Source organism: Pleurodeles waltl, chromosome 10, assembly GCF_031143425.1.
Source record: "Pleurodeles waltl isolate 20211129_DDA chromosome 10, aPleWal1.hap1.20221129, whole genome shotgun sequence".
NCBI lineage: Eukaryota > Metazoa > Chordata > Amphibia > Caudata > Salamandridae > Pleurodeles > Pleurodeles waltl.
Genome location: NC_090449.1, coordinates 328,503,299 through 328,523,472, shown reverse-complemented (window position 1 = coordinate 328,523,472; position 20,174 = coordinate 328,503,299). Strand labels below are relative to the sequence as shown.

At 41.8% G+C, this 20,174-nt stretch overlaps 1 protein-coding gene across 6 annotated transcripts in view; it reads left to right on the top strand.

Moving 5' to 3' along the window:
* Positions 1–20,174, top strand: part of LOC138261513 (LITAF domain-containing protein-like) — a 202,841-nt gene that overhangs the window by 46,229 nt on the left and 136,438 nt on the right. Inside the window, exon 2 of one of the 6 annotated variants that reach the window (XR_011199106.1) lies at positions 10,821–10,891. The exons of the other annotated variants lie outside the window; for them this stretch is intronic. The gene's annotated coding sequence lies outside the window, so the exon portion shown is untranslated. The remainder of the gene's footprint in view (positions 1–10,820; positions 10,892–20,174) is intronic. 6 annotated transcript variants of the gene reach the window in all.

The following is a 20,174-nucleotide window of genomic DNA, read 5'->3' as shown; positions in this document are numbered from 1 at the left end:
TAAACCTAACCTTCACTAAGTGAGGGTTAGACACATAGGTGACTTATAAGTTACTTAAGTGCAGTGTTAAATGGCTGTGAAATAACTTGGATGTTATTTCACTCAGGCTGCAGTGGCAGTCCTGTGTAAGAATTGTCTGAGCTCCCTATGGGGGGGCAAAAGAAATGCTGAAGCCCATAAGGATCTCCTGGAACCCCAATACCCTGGGTACCTAGGTACCACATACTAGGGAATTATAAGGGTGTTCCAGTGTGCCAATCAGAATTGGTAAAATAAGTCACTAGCCTGCAGTGACAATTTTAAAAGCAGAGAGAGCATAAACACTGAGGTTCTGGTTATCAGAGCCGCAGTGATACAGTTAGGCATCACACAGGGAACACTTATAGGCCACAAACACATGAGCACTGGGGTCCTGGCTAGCAGGATCCCAGTGACACATATCAAACACACTGACATATACTCAGAAACAGGCCAAATGTGGGGGTAACAAGGCTAGAAAGAGGCTACCTTCTTACAGTAGTTAACTGTAAAGACCTTTCTATTTTTAGCTACACTACTTTATCAAATCTACCTTGGAAGAAGGGTCAGGTTAAAGAGCTCCCACTGGGGTGTTTCTATAGATCACCGAACAATAGGTTACGCCACCGTCTTTCCCTGCATAACAAATCATTGGATTCTTGCCCTCTTTTTAACGTCCCAGTCAGAAATTAATTCACTCCCTCCCCTTCCCAGTTTTTGGAAGGACATGATTGACCATTAGAACCACATATTAATATTACAAACAATGGTGGGGGGTTATTACCATTTGTATTCCAGTTTTATCTTCTAGTGCTGGAAGAGCTATGGGTGGTATGGCTTTTTGTCATTTCAGTGACACTAGCTGGCTGGGTATTGTGGCATATATTTGACTCTTCATCTTACCAGCTTGTTTGAATAACGTTGGTTCTGATAAGATATGGATGGTTAATTTCTATAATAGTATTTAGTACTAGACATAACTAGTTTGTTTGTTCAGTATTTAGCCAGTGCCTCAAAGAGCTTTACACAAGAATTGTCATTATTAAGACACACATGTTGGCTTGCAAGTATATCCAATAGTTTACTAATTAAGTATAACCTCTATTTAGTTTGGACTTCTGCAAGTATCAGATGCCCATTTACCCACCTCTACTGGTTACGGATCAATAACTCTTTGGGTTCTACTGCGAAAGTGGCAGGCAGGGTTTTGCTGGTAAAATTGGAAACACAGGCTCAAAAATATTCTGTCTGAAGTCCAATATGGGTTTCGTCTGGAACTCTGAACTACGGAGCAGTGATTAGAATTGTCGTGGGGGACTTGCTGTGGTCAGGGCGGAACCTCTGCATTGAGGATTCTCATTGCAGAGATTCCACTCCGAGTGCGGAGATTCCCCAAAGACTGTGCGCCCTCTGCCATGGGTGCGGAAGCCCTTTGTAAGCCCTTTGTGAATCAGGCCCAAAGTTGCTGAAGCTAGTGAATTGCACCTGTCAATCATGAATCTGACAAGTGCATTTAACTTTGTCAATCTCTCCAAATGATGGCAAAAAAATGATTGATATGAGGTAGATCCCAGTAGGAAGCTGGACTGGTTTGTGGTGGGTACCTGTGGTACTTACACCTTATACCAGGTCCAGTTATCACTTATTAGTGAAATGTAGACAGTGTCTAGAAGCCAGGCTCTCTAGGGGTAGTATGCATGAGCAGCCAAGGCCTAACTAGGAGACATACAAAGCTCATGAAATATCAGTACAGTCACACAGTACTCATACACATGAAAGAAAATACTCAGTTACAAAAATAAAAGCACTTTATTTTAGTGACACAAATACCAAAATTACCATGGAGACTATACTCCCATAGGAGGTAAGTAATACACAAATTATATACACTAGCATTCAAAAGTAGGCAATAAAACAGTGCATTTAGTGAAAATCACAATAGTTAGAAATGGATCTGGGGGAACACAAACAATATACTAAGAAAGTGGAAAGTGAATATCGGTTTCCCACCTAGGCAAATGTAGTGTGTAGAGGGGTGCTGGGAGTATTAGAAAACACCAAAGGTAAGTAATCGAACTTACCCCAGAGCCAGAAAAGTAGGAGTAAGTCACAGTAAGTTTCCTAGTACACACAAGAAAACGAGAAAGAAGATTATGCAAGAATCAGAAGAGACTGCAAGACACCAACATTGGATTCCTGGACCTGAAGACATGTAGAAGAAGGGGTCTACGTCCAAGAAGCACAGAAGAGTCCAGGAAGAACAGTAGCCTCTGCTAACCCGGATGGCAGTGAAAAAGAAGAACCACCGGTAAAGAACAACCGTCAGTACTGCACCCAAGAAGACGGATGTCGGTTCCTGGTTGGTGCAGATGATGTCCCACACCGGATGGAAGATTGCAGTCTGGTTAGTGTTGTTGAAGTCCGCCAATGAGCCTTGGTAAATGTAAAGCTCGCGCTTGGCACAAAATGGTGCTGCCCGGGACAAGGAAGGACCAGGTCGACTCTACCCAGGAGGCAGAGTCAGAGAGAGCTCTCAGCAACTCAGAGAGCCCACAGAAGACCAGGCAGCGTGACCAGAAGTCCCACAGGATGGGGACAAGGAAGGTGAAAATGTAGGCCCATGCAGCACTATGACAAAGGCTCCCACGCCGCCGGGGAACTACTCAGGAAGCTGTGCATTGCACGATGGAGTGGTGTGGACCGGAGCTGCATGGTGCATGAAGAACTTCGTGGGGGGATGCCAGCAAGCCTAGGCAGCTGCAAAACACGAGGTGCACAGGGGTACTGTCTTGCATGTGAAGGGGAGCTGTTACCTTCACCAAAGTTGGACAGTGGGACGTCAGGACTGTTGGGACCACTTCAGTCTACCAACCATGTTGTTGGATCTACGTAGCTCAGCGGTAGAGGAGATCAAAGCCACCGGTCATCGATGCAGTGGATGCCCGCTCAAGCAGGGGAGTGATGCCTTCACCCCTAGGGAGATTCCTTCGCTCTTCTGGTGAAGGCTGAAGACAGGCTTTCCTCTGAGGATGCACGACTGGGAAACAGTTGCAGTTGCTGAAGATACAATGTTGCAGAATTTGTCTTTGCTTCTTTGTTGCAGTTTGTAGAGTTCCTGGAAGGTCCAGTGACAGTTTCTTCGTTGAGAAGATGAAGTGGAGGATGCAGAGGAGTCCTGCTGGAGTCTTGCAATCCAAATCCGAAGGACCACCCAAAGGAGAGACCCTAAATAGCTCTGAAAGGGGGATTGGTCAGCTACACAGGTAAGCACCTATCAGGGGAGGGCTCTGATGTCACCTGCTGGCACTGGCTACTCAGATGCTCCCATAGTTCCCTGCCAACTTTGGAAACAAGATGGCCGAACCCAGGGACCCTCTGGAGGAGCTCTGAGCACCTCCCCTGGGTGGTGATGGACAAGGGAGTGGTCACTTCCCTTTCCTTTGCCCAGTTTTGCGCCAGAACAGGGACTGGTGGTCCTTGAACCAGTGTAGTCTGGATTATGCATGAAGGGCACCAAATGTGCCCTTCAAGGCATTTCCAGTGGCTTGAGGAGACTACCCCTCCCAAGCCTGTAACACCTATTTCCAAAGGGAGAGGGTGTAACAACCTTCTCCCAAAGGAAATCCTTTGTTCTGTCTACCTAGGCGTGAGGCTTTTAAGCTACAGGAGGGCAGAAACCTGTCTGGGAGGTGGCAGCAGCTTGGGCTGCCTGGAAACCATCAGAAGGCTGAAATGGCAATACTGGGGGTCCTCTAAGTAGCCTCCAGAGTGCATGGAATCATGCAACCAATGCTTGCAAAAGCCTTGGGGTATGATTCCAACGTGTTTGATACCAAACATTTGTATGTTCGGATCATTATGTAGCTAGACGTAGTAGGTAGTGACCTATGTCTAGTACACGCATAAAATGGCATCCCGCACTCACGAAGTCTGGGAAAATGGTCCTGGAGTTCATGGGGGCACCTCTGGTAGTGCAAGGGTGCCCTCACACGCACACAAGTATTCTGCACCCTGCCCTCAGGGCTAGAAGGCTTGCCATAGGGGTGACTTATGAGTGTCCTGGTGCAGTGTACATGGCAGTCCTGCAGAAGTGTTTGCATGGGCTCCCTATGGGTGGCGAAAGATATGCTGCAGCCCTCAGGGATCCCCTGGAACTCCAATGCCCTGGTTACCTAGGTACTATATACTAGGGACTTATAAGGGGGCACCAGTATACCAATTGTGGGTGAAATACTGGGTTACCAGTATACAGCAACCAAATTTAGAGGAGAGAGAGCATAATCACTGGGGTCACTGGGGTTAGCAGGATCCAAGTAAACACAGTCAAGCACACCAACATCAGGCAGAAAATGGGGGTAAGCATGGCAAAAATAGGGTACTTTCCTACAATCCCCCATTTGTTTACTTTTTGACACAGTTACATACTGATATGACTGCTTACATCAGTTATGGTAGACATGGCAAATGTACTAAATAATAAAAGTTCATCAGGATAGTGTGCTAGGGTGGTGTCCTGATCCCTTTTCTAATTACCTTGTATGTTAATGAACTTGAATGTTTTTTTAGGTCTAGGGGGGCAGGATTACTTCCTGTTTTTCTCTATGCTGATGATTCGTTTTTGTTGCCACTTATAGCCAATAGCTTCAAACTATTTTAGACTCTTTAGTACATTTTATGGAAAACTTCTCAAGTAACAGCCACAGTCATTGTCAGGATGAACCACCAAAATCACTAAATTAACCTGGGCTTAACCCTATGGTTGCTTGGCACATAAGCAGTCCGTCTTAAATTAGAGGCAATGGGTAAAGTATTTATGTAGCACACAAACTGTAATAAAGTAAAAATACAGCACTAGAAAGATACCCCACCAATTTAGAAAAATAGAAAAAAATAATACATTATTTGCTACAAAAACAAAAGAAATCCAGTTAATAGAATTGGAGATATTCAGTTTCAAAGATTTAGAGAAGTATAGAACCTAAAAGCACAAACCAGTCATCTGATCATGCTTGACCGGGAGCAAGTCACAAGATCAAGCCCACTGCAATGGAGGGTGGGCCAGATACAGGGACCAGGTAAGACCCTCTGAAAAAGTTACCTTCTCAAAGTCTGGCATGAAAAGTCCAGTTTGCGGGGGAGGAGGCCACGAAGGGCAGGGAGAGCATAGCAGATGGTTGTCACTGTAGCGCAAAGAGCAGGATGGTCATCATGGGTGGTCATCGCTGTTGTGCGAAGATCCTGTTAAGTGTGAGGACTGTCATTGCTGGAGCTTCACATTGGCGGTCACCATGGACTCTCGATACTGTTGCATAAAATGAGACCTTGTGTTGTCAGATGTCTCTGGTGGTTGTTGCAGAATGAACAGGCAAATTCACTGGAGCTTCACATTAGCAGGCAGTACAGGTAGCAAGATCTTGGTGTGAACTGGCCCATTCCAAGTCGTGAAGAGCATAAAGCTTGAGGCTTTCTCCTTTGTATTCAGAGGAGTGCACTCTGATGCCAACCATGGGACCAGGGCTTGGGGAGGTGCCTCTCGGGGATCCAGGACTTACTCTTGCAGAGGCCACCTGAACTCAGGCAGTTCCCATTGCAGGTCCAGGCAGGTCCAGTTGCAACAGGTCAACCTGGCAGTTGGAGGTAGGCCTTTAGGGCATGGTATGTCCCTGTTGCTGTGTTTGTAACAGGAGGTCAGTCAGTTGACCCTTACAGTCACTTCAGGGAGCCTGGAATGAAGGGATCAGGTCAGTCTCATGCAGTCAGGCAGTCCTCTGACAGCAGGGCATTCCTTCTTTTGTAGGATCCACAGGTACAGGAGTGAACTGAAGAGTTGGTCCGAGGACCCAATATTTCTACCAGGTTCCATCTTTGAAGTGAGAGAAACTTCTAGACTTCCCCCCACAGCTAGTTCTGGAATTTCATTTCTACCTGTAATCTGGTTCCAGGATGTCTGGAGTCATAAAAGGCTGGTGTAAAGTTCTTTGTGTGTATGCTAAGGCAGCTCCTTTGAAGTGCAATTGTAGCAGGTGACAACTCTACCACTCCGATCTGGTCAGGATGACCCATCCTGCCAATACCCAGTCCCAATTTGTGATACCGTGTGGGAGGAATACACAAAGGCCAACTGCCAACTGCCAACTACACCTAGCGATGTGATTCAGAATACGAGCTGTAGGCACAAATGGTTAGGACAAGTAAATGACAACTTTCTAAAAGTAGCATTTTCAGAATTGTGACTTGAAATCTGACCATTAAAGAGGGTTTTAAATTGCAATTCATTTGAGTGTAAAAATGATATTCCTACCTGTTCCCAATTGAAAGTGATCACATATGAAATGTAATAAGGTCAACCTAGGTTATCCTATGGGAGAGGTAGGTCTTCGAGTTGTGAAAAACAAATTTAGGAGTTTTTCACCACCAGGTCATGTAGAACGTAAAAACACATGCCTCACTTTTTAAATACACTCCACGTTGCCTGTTGGGCTGATTAAAGCCTACCCCAGGAGTGACTTATGTATTAAAAAGGAAGGTTTCAGCCTGGCAAAAGGTTTATTTTGCCAGTTCAAAATGGCACTTTAAAACTGCACACATTCTGCAATGGCAGGCCTGAGATATGTTTTTACAAAGCTACTGTAGTGGGTGTCAAAATGAGTGCTTCAGGCCCACTGGTAGCATTTAATATACAGACCCTGGAGACACATCGTACAATCTTACTAGTAGATTAAATGTGCCTACTGGTTGTAAGCCAATTTTACCATGCTTAAAGTAGGGAGCATTTAATACTAGTCAGCAATGGTAAAGTTCACATATTCCTAAAAGCCAACACATGTGGGATCAGAACCCAGGAAGGCGGAAGGCAGAAAGTTGGGGGATGACCCTGCATAGAGGGCCAAACCCAACAGTGTGCGGCCCATGATCTAACAAAACTAAGGGGCAAATTTAAGAAAAGCGGCCCATCATGTCATGATGTGCCACTTTTTTGGTGCCCCACTGTGCCACTTTGAAATATGGTGCAGTGTTTCTGCCAACCTAATGCCATATTAGCAAGAAAGAATTTGATGCTAATGTGGCGCAAGGTGGCGCTAAGGGCTTCTTAAATCTGCCCCTAAATGCCATAACGTATGCTGAAGCGGAGATTCTTGTGTCTTCGCCTGTAATCATTAAATACCCCCGGCATTGATCCTATGGGCCTTTGTTCATAGACAAGGAAAATTGAGAAGGAACAATCTTCTACATTAAATACCTTTAATAGTGGTCCATTTGGGGCATCACAAGAAGTACAAAAGATAGATGGTGTGAATTAAGGGGTTTTATTAACAAATTCAATGAGTTTGAATTATTTTATTCAGTCAGTATTAAAATGTAGTCACCGTAATTGTCAATTAAGATAAAACATTCATCGTTACCACAGTACAAGAAAGAATAACATATTAGTGAGTATTGCAAATAAAATTGAGAAAATACACTGAGAGTGTTCCATAAAGGAATTTAAATTAATAGAATGTAGCCATAAGAATGACAATTTACTTCAATAAACAAAGAAAGGTGTCAGTTCCAAAACCCAATTGAGGAGTTCTGATGAGAGAATAAAAATCTATAGACTTGAAGCCTTAGCATTTAAGCAAGAGAGATCACAAAAGATGAAAAAGTATTCTCAACTATAAATCAGCAGTCTTACCTATCCCCTGAGTGAGAGACGGGAAAGGCTTAGATGAGGTCTCTCGTGAAAGAAATCCCTAATTCTGCTACTCTGCTCTAGGAATACACACTAATAAAAATCTGCTAAAATGTAATTTGCAACGAGTGATGCATTCTCTATACCCAACATCCGATCAGTGTTCAGCAAACTCTGGCAGCAGGTAAACTCCAAGTTTCTAACGTTTTCACAACAGAATATAGAATCACATCCTTAAGATGATATGGTTCACATCTTGCGGTTTAGACAATTCTTACAAGTCTCAATTCCTGCCATCTCCTCTCCTTCTGATGAGAACCTCACTATCAGTTGCCTAATACATAACAAATGCCTGTTCCCTAGCTAACAGAAGGCTTCTGGAAAGTTACAGCATCTGCAGCCTCACAGAAAAACATCTTATGGAAAACAACAGTTCAATGTGAAAACAGGGTTTTTTGCCTAATTTGTAAATTAATAATACTATGGTATCAGGAGTCAAGCTAACTGTTTTTATGCATAAGTTTAATGAATACAGATTACTTTTCTCTTTTGTACAAGAACCTTTGACAGTTTTAACATGTAATTCAGTTGCTATTCTATCAAAATAAGGAACTTGATGCCTGTATCACTAGTTGTCTCTTGATTTGCATTTATACTACCATACGCTAAGAATTGGAATGAACATGTTTCCATCTTGAATGGAATGTTCATCATTCAACTTGTTGATTTTCCTTAGATCTATAACCACCCAGAATCTACCAGCCACTTTGTGAACTAGAAAGACCATTATGAGGCTCCCTTACCTCCCTCTGCAATTAGTATGGAAACCACAGCTTGCTTTGCCACTGGGGCATCTCGCACCCTATTGAAACTATCTTCAACACTCAGGCATCTGAACTTGTGTTTCTCTACTATTCCAGAAAAGTTAAAATAAATCGTCCAACTATAAAGTTTGGGTCAGTACCTGACTGAGACTCAGCATAGTTAGGACTGAAGAATCTATGCAGGAGAACTCTGCATCTGTTTATGGGAATGTTAGCCAGCAAAACCTTTCCCTGTAAACTGCTTCCTTCTCAGTAGTTGCTGGCGACACAACATGTATTTAGAGGATTCAGATGAGGACATCTGAATGAATATGAGTGCTTTCTCTCAGAACAGACAATTTAGCTTATCCTCAGAATATATACCAAACAGGTGAGTACCATCAAATGGTATGACCGAGCCAGTAATTCTGACACCTTGCTACAGAGGCTTCACTTGCCATAACTGAAACTCTTGCAATGTCGAAGGATACACCATAAAGTAACTCTTTCTGATGCTCCATTTCTTCCAGTAACAGTCAGCATTTAATGTGTTTTTTAGATGCCTTGCATAGTTTCTTGAAAAGTTCAATAAGCTATGGTGACATATATTTTCCATATACTCTTCTCTCTTAAAGCAAGGACAGAGCTTGAAAACACTTTCTTCATTACTGGGTCAACTTTTCTGAATGTGACATTAATTAACAGTAGGTTTAATGACCATCATGTCACTGAATGTTCATGGCAAAGGAGAAGTTTGAAGTTGTTGCTAGATTATGCTTTTATGCACTAAACTGACTCATCATCAGTAATTATTACTCTCCTTTTACCAGGTCAACTACTGAAAGAAAGTTCTAATTATATGGGATTTTAAGATCCTGCTGAAGTAGGATCTACTCAAATGGAAAAGATGAATCAACAAGGGTACAAATACAACTTGCTATAAATATATTTCTTATGAAATCTTAGTTTCTCATATTTGGAAGTTACTAATATAATCTATTCCTTCAATGTCTACATTTAATCCCAAGTCATGTAAGGTAACTCCCCTTTCTAACAGTGTTGAAAAGCAACAAAGAAGGGCTACTGCTGCAAAACTATGGTGTTCTTTATAAGGTACCATTAATTCTAGAAATACCAGTAAATTCTGTTGTATCATTATAAACTGTATGGGCAAAGATCATTTCAACAAGCCTATTCCAGTTGATGACAAGTGCTTGTTGGCACACTCAGAGAAACTGTAGGGAGCCACCGGCAAACAGTACCCTTTGATAGAACCAATGTTTTCAGCATCTATTCTCAGGGAAAGTTTATCAATGGAATAAATTAATAAAGTAATCATGTACCTTAAAAATTCAGAGGCTGGAGGCCCACATGAAATTGTTGTGGATATATTTAAAAAAGGCCCTTGTTCTTGGGCATTATATCTTAAAAGTATTTGATTGTGGCTTAGAATCCAGTTCAATTCATAATACTTGGATGGGGAACAATATCACCCCAATTTGTTAACAACAAGGTGACAGAAATTACCCTATAAGTTATCATCCGAAATCTAAAACATCTCCTCCCGATTGAACAGTGTGGTTTCAGGGAAGGTTGTCCAACAGTGGATAATATCTTAGTTTAAATGATGACTGAGGAATATTATGTGAAGGTAAAGAAGTTAAAGTTATATGTGCACATTTATTGAGTTTAGTAATGCCTTTGACAACACTGAAGGCCTTTACTCTGGTAAAAAATAATAAAATGTGACATCCTTAGGTTTTTATTGAGCCCACTGATTAATCTGTACTCTGAAAATTGGCTAACAGTTTTATTAGGCTCAGGGTCAGAATACACCTGTAGTGTTATTGTCTTAAAAGGTTGAGAACAGAGATGCATTTTATTTCCTCTGGCATTCTCCTTATATTTGGCTGAGTTTCCCCTAAGGATTAATAAGGTTGATGGCTATCCTTCGAAGTTGTGCTTCAGGCTAATAACACTATTAATGTATACTGATGATCTAATCCTGATGTCCCTTAGCCCAATTGGCCTCTAAAGACAGCTAAAGGCTTTAGCAGGCTATTCAGAAATTCATAATTTAACAGGGAACAAGAGAAAGATAAAAATAATTATTATGGGGACATTAGGTTTTAAATCTGGAAATCAGTGGTTCTATAATGGTTCTCAATTAGAAATCGTAAAAGCTTGTAATTATTTAGGGAAGACTATCTCAAATAACTTGAATGAATCACGTTATGGGTCTGATTACCAAAGCACCGCAAATCTCCCTAGGTCTCAAGAAGTGTTTCACTTCTGTGAGTAATGGAGATATTTCTTCTCTACTTTAGGCACATGTCGCAAAACTCTTATCTGTGGAGCTATCTGCTGCTGAATCTCATTCAGTCACTGCCCTGAAGAGGTATGTTACTATTGAATCTACATTGTGAAAATCTTACCTAGGCTTGGGGCTATCATCTTCAGTTGAGATGATTCACTTAGAGCTGGCCTTAACAAGTATCAATTTGAGAGAATATTGTCAAACTTACGGTGTGTCTTTAAGACTTTTTGCTAGCCCTCAAAACAAACACCCCTTAAAAACATATTTAGAGGGCACTTTCAAATGATTCTCAAAAGACTCTACCCTTACAAAACTATTCTTATATTCGACTGCCTAGTTAAACCCTTGGAAAAAGGAAATCCTTGGAAACAATATGATCAAATTTCTGGCTTTGAAGCTCAAAGAATGAAGTAAAAAAGCTATCAAAGCAATTTTGAAAATTGTTGGTGAATTTATATAATGCAAATTAACTGTTTATTCATTAGACACTGTGCAGTGCAATTTTATTTGAGTGCAAATTTAGAATTCTGTGTTTGGAACATTTATATGAAGTTTAAATTTGTTTGCTGTGTTAATTCATGGGCAAATGTTTTAGCACTGCAATGTCTGTAGAGATGTCAGTTCTGTAATGCTATTGTGCAGGCCATAGTCCGCAGTTTTTTTTGTCCAGGTTTAGAGAACTGAGAAGCAAACATATTGCCTCAATATGGCTAAAATGTGTACGCACAACATATGAGGAAGCTTTACTTCTTATGATGAATCCTCCCTCTTTAAAACTTTGCTGTACGCTAAAAAGTTTATTATGTCATTTATATAGCTGCAAATATGCTACTGTGGTGATTGTCTAATCAATGAATCTGGTTAGTGTGATGTTACTGTTGTAAATAACACTTGTTGGATGGCAGGTGATATGAGGACATTTTGTACTGTGGCAGGTTAATATTATGCTTTAAGTACACCTTGCGAGTTACAAACTATCAATAACTTGTTTATAGAATGGGGTGTACTGTGCATTTGAGTGCACATTGATACTTTCTAAATACTATCTGTTTGGGGACAGTTGTTACAAGCGTTTTTTTATATTGTCATTTTTGAAGGTTTCTAATATTTTTATCATGCATTTGAAAGTTACCAAGGATTAATATGTGGTTTTATATTGAAGTTTTATGCAATGCATTCTCTTATACCTAATACATTAATGAGTGAGCTTTTAAAGCCAATTTTATGAATAGATATGTGATTGTGTGATGAAACTTTGCTTGTTGAAATTGTATTTTGAAATATATTTTTGTATTATTATTGAGTACCCTTCCTGTCCTGTCCTGTAAAGGATAAAGAAAAGTCACATATCTTGGCATATTTATCCTGCTAGGAACTATCCATTCTGATGAGGCTGACTTCACGCAAATAGGGATTCATAGGAAGACCCAAAATCGGAGCTCTCTGCAACTGGCGGAGCAGAGTCTCTTATGTGGTTCCTGCAACACTGAAAATCAGACACTGAAAATCTCAAATTTATTACGTATGAAAGGATTTCTGGCAAAAGATCTTGGTGCCATATTTCCCTTTCAGTTTTCTGGGAAGAACCATGTCATAATTTTCACTGGAGCCAGATCCATCAGAATATTCAAAATAGTCAGCATCTTATAGAACTTTCATGGTGGAAACATCAAGAATTATTTTGTGTAGAGGAGCAAAAGTCTTGAACATTAGAAACCTAATTGTCTCATCATCCTTCCTTCTGCCATTTCTGAATTTCTTAGGTGAAGGAGACCTAGAGGATACAAAGGAGAGACATGCTTTTTTGTGAGTACGATTGTCCATCATTCAGTAGGTACAGCACTACTGGGCACAAGTAGTCCAGATCTAAGGGCCTGATTTAGATTTCGGTGAATGGTTTACTCCGTCACAATGGTGACGGATATCTTGTCCGCTAAAATATAAATCCCATTATTTCCTATGGAATTTATTTTTCGGCAGATGGGATATATGTCACCACTATGACGGAGTAACCCATCTGTCAGAATCTAAATCAGGCCCTAAGTCTTAGGCTCATCATGATTGATAATGCTGATGACCCATTTTCTGACTTCTTTTCTCTGGTGGACCATTTTAGGAGTCTCCAGAGGTAAAGAGGAGCTAAATCAACACTATATATCAACTAACAGTGCAACCTATTTGGTCGCACATTAAGTCCCAGAGACAAAGTATATGTTTAAAGGATTTGTTACAAACTGAGAGCCAAACTTATGTAAATGAATCTCAAAAACCTGCTATTTAAGTACAAAATCACCAAGGGTAAAGTAAAGCGTTGAAACAAACTTGAATTGCATTAGCATAAGACAAATAAGTATTTCAGTTGAAGCAATAGAAAAGGAAAGAAATACGATTTGGTGACCTGTATATAAATAATATTCCTCTTGCCTAAGCATTCAAAAGTTAACTTAATCTAAATACCATAACTAAGCTAAAGGACGTCCTAATTAAGCTTTGGGGAATATAGAAAATCATAGAAAAATGTCAGCATAACAGAAACCTCAGTAGAAGTTCTAATGGACAGGTGATGCATAACATGAAGCCACACAAAGGAAAAAGAATAGAGAGGCCTGACCTCTCCAAATCTCTAGCCTCGTCTAACTAAGGGAATACCAATTGAACCTACAGAACCTTCTGGAAATACACATCAGACACACTAGTTGTTTTCCATCTTATGTGCACAGTTGAAAGGGCAATTTCCCTCAAGTTCCCTTTCCATGAATCGAACATCAAGACAACCTTGAGTGTCTGAGGGAGCTTGGTAGACAGACAAGAGTCTTTCTTCTCAGTTCATTAGCGCTCCCAGGTCCTTGCCAAAGTATCCTCTCATACTTCACTACCTCAGATAAACATTATGCCTTTTATTAACTATAGACTCACAGGAATGCAACTGCAAGAGAAACAGTGCAAGGCAAGCAAAACTTCACGTTGAAGGTTAAACATAGAAAATCAAATGTTAAGGCCTTTAGTTATGCTAACTTAATATAACTTTTCAATGGATATTCGAAAAACATGATTATAGGTGCATCTTCAATTACAATTGCAACATGATAATGAGTAAACCTGATTATGTGCAGATGCACCATAATTCCATAATCAGAGATACATAAATAAAACTATACATGGGAACTACATTTCAGCATGTTTTAGTCAAACATTAAAACACATATGTACACATATATTTAATATATATATATATATATATATATATATATATATATATATATATATATACATATATATATATGTGTGTGTACTTCTAGTCTTCTACACTGAATGCACCTTTTAGAAATATGATTTGGGTGTTTCACTTTACATTAGTAATGTTTAAGCACACAATGTATGTATTGTCAATTACATCATCATGACACTCTTCTGACGCATAATAGCACAGACAAACTTGTGTGTTAACAGATCCTCCCGATGACAAATTAAGTCATCACAATCATGACAAACTATTTTTATTGCTTGACTAAACCTTGTAGTTTTCATCAGTTTCCATCTAGACTTCTACATGCTTCAGGTCAGCATATTATTTACAATGATTTTCCTCTAGCTCACCATCCGTGCTCATTATCTTCTTTGCCTAGTCAATCTTCATTCACTGACAAATTGTGAAGTTCACAACCATAACTATTGCACAAATGGTAATATCCAACAGCTTCAAAATAAAATGTACTCCATTTCCCAAGTTTCCAAACCATCTGCCTACTGCAGCAAATCCATTTCTCCGTCAAATTCCACCTTTTTAAAGTGGCAAAACACATTTCAAATAATGAATAGCAATATATTTATTTACAAGGTCCTTGTGAGTCTTCGTTAGCCCTACTTCATGTTCTTCTAAAGGAAAACTCTATGTTACTTCACCTATGCCTTGGGCCTTGGTGCTCTTCCTAATTCCCTATCAAGGTCAATGCAAATGTCTCTGATAAATGCACAGTTCAAACTCACTAATAATCACATCCAAAATGAAATGTGTCAATCTGTCCAATAGCACAGGAAACTCAAGATGAAACTCAAACACAATGCTCAGTTCAAGGAGGTTCAGTTGGATCTACAGCATTATCCCAAAACGTTCTCTCTTCGTCATCTGCAGCAATGTATGTCCATTCGGGTGAAGAGTACCTCCAACAGGGCACTGTTGTTCTCTTTGATCTCCTTGGTGCCAATCCTTTGTTTTCACTTTCACTGACATCAGAGTTCTCACTGTCTTCTTGAATTGTTTGAGGGAGATGCTCTTTAGGCCAGTTCAGTCTTTCCCTTGTATCTGGGCCAGCAGTATCCAGATTCCACTCTCTTTGTCACAGCACTAGGTCCTTGGTCAGGGTCTGAATCTGAATTCGACTCATTCACCACTACAGGACACAATTCTCCTTTCTCTGTTTCAACTGTGGATGTCTCCAGACCACCCTCAGACAGAACATGTAGTATTTCTGGCTCTGTTTGATCCCCAATAGCTTGACTAACCTGCACCAGTTGTCTCTTTACTGGTACGTCTGGAACAGGTGCTTTCTCATCAAGTGGACACTCAACTCTGTGAGTATGAGAAATGTGTATCCAACTCCAGTCATTGTCACCAAGATGACTTGAAATGACTCATGGCAACAAGGCTCCAAGCATGTTTTCCTCACGTGTACCAAGACCCAGTCATTTGGACTAAGGTCAGGGCAATGTTCCTGATACAGAGGGGCTGTGGCTGCTCCGACCTGATGAGACACAGAACTCACCACATCAGCCAGCCCTTTGCAGTAATCAAGGATCATATAATCTGTAATGTTCACAAGTGCATTCACAGGTATAGCTGGCAATCTCACAGCTCTGTTCATAATTATCTCATGGGGTGACTGTCCTTCCCTCTGGTCAGGTACACTGCGAAGACTCAACAACATAAGAGGCAAAGGATTAGGCCATTTCAAGAATGTCATAGTACACACTTTTGCCAGTTTGGATTTAAGCATCCCATCCATCTATTTAACAAGACCTGAAGCCTCAGGTCTGTAGCTACAATGTGGTCTCTGTCCCACATGCAACGCTGCACACATCTATCTCAGGACCTCCTTATTAAAAGGAATCCTGTGATGTGATTCCAGAGAAGTCAGAAAGCCAAACCTTAGTATAAGTTCTCTTAACAACAGTTTTGCTGCGGTGAGATTATCATTTGTTCTGGTGAGGTAAACCCCATGTTCCTTTACCTATGCCTTGGGCCTTGGTGCTCTTCCTAATTCCCTATCAAGGTCTGACCCAACCCTGCTTTTCTTCCTCTGACACCTCTTCCTGAACCCTATTTACATCTTCCTTGTGTCTACAGTTGTTGACAAAATGTTGTAGTTGGTCTCATTCATTCCCTCATTAGTATATTCTCCATTAGAGATACAAAAATTTTGAGCACAGCACTTTGCGATCTCATCAGGATAATTGTTGCCCAAAGTTATATGATTATTTCCACTACAGTGCTCAGGGCCCTAGACCATTGCAGCCTGTTTACACATCTGTAAATTTTTGAGCAGATTCATCAGTTGTCCATTTCAGATTGGAGATCCAGATGAGTTCATAAACTCCTTCTGAGACCATGACTGTCAAAGTCATGAACAGCACCAAAGCCATGGTGGCTACTGGTAAACATTGTCACCTTCAACTGGTCTGAAACAGAGCATGCTCCAGTGAGAGCAATCAATTCAGCCACTTGTGCAGAGAATATCACTTGAAGCCACGAAGCTTCAACAACTTCTGAAATTGTACAGAGTGCATAGGTAGCTCTCAGATGTCATCCATTGTTTCATAAACATGAGCCATCAACATACAGCAGAAAACCGGACTCAGCATCAGATCGGGTAGTGGCTCATCTTGCATATCTGGTCTCAGCTTGGTGCATAGTTCAGTGACATTGAAACAGTCATGATCTGCCTCACAATAATTAACTTCATTGTATAATATCCAGAACCGTGTAGCAGGATTTCCTACAGCACAGCATTTGACAGTCACATTTTCTGCCACAATTATGATTTCTTCATACTTAGTAAGGTTGCTACTTGTCAAATGCTGGCATCTAGTCGCTGTCAGCAGTCACTCCACAGAATGGGGAACCCTCACAGTCAATAGGTGACCCAGAACAATGTTTTCACACCTTTCTATGCTGACACTGACGTCTGCCACTGCTTTAAGGCAACAAGGCAGTGCAGAACCTACAGGATCTAGATTAGCAAGAAGTAGGCCACAGACCTTCTGGTATTTAGGTGTAACTGTGTAAGCACAGAGAGAGCTAAGGCCTCCCTCTCACTGCAGAAAAGTGCATATGATTTAATTTAATCAGGCATTCTCAGTGCTGGGTCATGACAGATACTTTCTTTCAGATCTAGGAAGGCAATCAACTAACTGTTATCCCAAGGGTACAGGATCAGACACATCCTTGTGTGTCAGCCTCTGTATTAAAAATGGGGTTTATGGTTGGATAGGGTATGCACCTAAGCCAGACGGAACCCACCACTCTAGTCAGGGCAAGTAAGTTACATACCAAAGATAACCTGTGCTCACCCACTTGGAGCTTGGTACAGAGCAGTAAGGCTTCTCTCCAGAGGCCATGTGTAAAGCATTTGGGAAACACCCTTACACCAGTGACACAATAAGTACACCACAAAGGAGACTCCACACAAGGTTATATAAAATATATATACTCAATATTGTGCTTACAACATAGACCAACATGACGTATCCTAAATCTTGGGTATGTTATGCAGTCATTTATATAATATTCACTATATTGAACAATGCAAGGCAAAAGTGACATATATTAGTGAACATTTAGGGCATGTCATGCAAATCAAATTCTGAAAATGAAACACATGAATTGCCACTTTATTGCAAGTAATGTGACTTAGTGTAGAGGCAAGCCATTAGGGATCTGCAAGGAATGCAGACTGGCTTAGTAACAACACAGGAATCACATGGTTACTTTTCCTGTTAGCCATTAGGATGCATTGATTCCTTACTACACTGAAAGGAAAGGCATTCCTCCCATTAGACGCTTTACGGTAATGCCAGGCTAAAGAGGATATCACAATACCTATAGCATGTGGCAGTAGGGCACTGGGCATCTGCGCACCTACCAGAAAATATACCATAATTCACCACCATGATTCTTGATCAGAATCGACAACCGAAGTGTCATGTTTCAGAATCTGTGTTGTAACCCAACTGCAGGCTCAGGAGTCACTGTGTGATCCTGAGGGGAGGGAGGTGTCCCCCTCCTTACTCCATGATCCCAAACAACAGCTTCCCTGGGGCCTCCGACTGGGGACCACTCAGTAGAACAAGGATCCTCAAAAACAAGTGCACCCATGTACTTCCACTGCAAGGGTTGGGGGCACACACCTTAGGAGTGTCCGGGGAAACCCCGCTAGGGAGGAATGTGGAGGCTCTGCACTGAGCCTATCTTTGAAGGAGATTAAGGAGGCTCTGTTAGACCTGGCATCCCTAGGGTGGTCTTACCCCAAACTTTATGCCTCTCCCTCCTGTTTTATTGCTGTATCTTTATGTCCTTGGACTCTGAGCACCTTTACCACTGCTAACCAGTGCAAAATTGCATGTGCTTCTCGCCTAAAACCATGCTAACATTGGTGTATCCACAATTAGCATATTTAATTTACCTGTAAGTCCCTTGTGATGTGGTGCATCATATGCCCAGGGCTTGTAAATTAAATGCTGCAGCATTGATTGTGCCACCCACTAAGTAGCCCTGTGGACATGACCCAATTTGCCTTTTAAAACCCCTTGCCAAGCCCTACACTCCCCTTTCCAACATTTAAGCCACCACTCAAGCAGGCCCTGGGGAGCCCATAGGACAGGGTGCCATGTAAATAAAAATGCAGGATATATACTTCCAGTTTCCATGTCCTGGCAATGATAAACCCCTAAATCATTTTGTATCACTTTGAGGTCATCCCTCTCATAGGCCAGCATTAGGAATTCTTTATAATATATTAACGTTGACATTTCTGACCTGAGAGGAGTAGCTGGGTCATGTTTAGTACCATTAAAATGGTAATAATACATCCTCTTCACTGGAAAGGTTAGACTTATTACTACCAGTCTAGAAATGTCACTTTTTGAAAGTGGACATTTCTCTGCACTCCCTGCCCTGTGAGACTGTAGCCTCTCGACCAAACACGTCTGGCTTGGGTGTTGTGACAGTTTCCCTTGTTCATCCCCTTCAGACACCCACAACACAGGATACTCAGCTATATCTTAATTCATCTTCATACTGATGGGTCTTCCTGGGGAAGGAGTAGGGAGGATCTCACACTTACATCTCAAAGGGTAAGGTCTGGGTCCACACGAGACAGATGAGTACCTCCTGCTGACTGTCAGGAGTCGAGACTAACTAGAGAGCGGGACCTGTGCACTTCACAAGTATCTTTGTTGGTCATCCTTCACTTCAAAGGCACTTTTCTGTATAATATTGGAACACCTGACCCTACTAGACTCAGAAGAGACCCTGCCAGGGGTACAGGCTGCTGCATTTAAAGGTTTACCCTGCGCTGTGCTGACTATTTCCAAGAATTGCTGCCCTGTCGCTCTGAGCTGTCCTGTGGACTGCTGACCTCTGCCTGGCACATTCAAGGTTCCACATCCCGCAAGAGTCACTCCAGGGCTTTGTGGCGTGTCCTGCCCCACCAAGAACTGCGCTCTGCAAAGGACCGACCAGTTTGTCTGGCTGTTTCCTGGGACCGCTGAGGCTAACCCCACTGATCGGCATATTCATCTTATCTTCCACTGTCTGCCCTATCTAAGAAGCTGTTGTTCTTGACAGAAAACCACCCCCCTCCATTGTGGCCCCATTCCTGCTGACGGGGTAACCAGAGTAACTCCCACTGAGATCACCCCCGGCCCAGAGGGCACAAGAATACTGCGGCGTTGCGTGTTGGCCACCAGGAGACTGCAAGGACACTGTCATGGACCCCAGTTGCTACCGGAGTAGCTGCTGTGCAACTTCAAGCCCCACAAGGTGTGACCTCTCCTGCTAGTGGGAGTGCCCTCATGCTCCAGCTGGATAGCATGGTGCACCTGGGCCCACCTACACTGGGGAAGCTGCTCCTGTCCTCCCTCATAAGTGGACTCTGTGGCAGTAACACCCCTCACTGCCCATCACTCATCTAGACTGGTGCATCTGGGGGAGCCAAGTGTTCTGCTTTCCTGCTCTTATCTCATAACCGAGCTTACAGAACCTCTCTGGAATGCACTTCTGAGTTTAAAGAAGACATTTATTGTTATTATTACTTCACCAGAAGGTTCTCGAGAGACGAAATTAGTAGATTGGAAGCACACGTTCAAA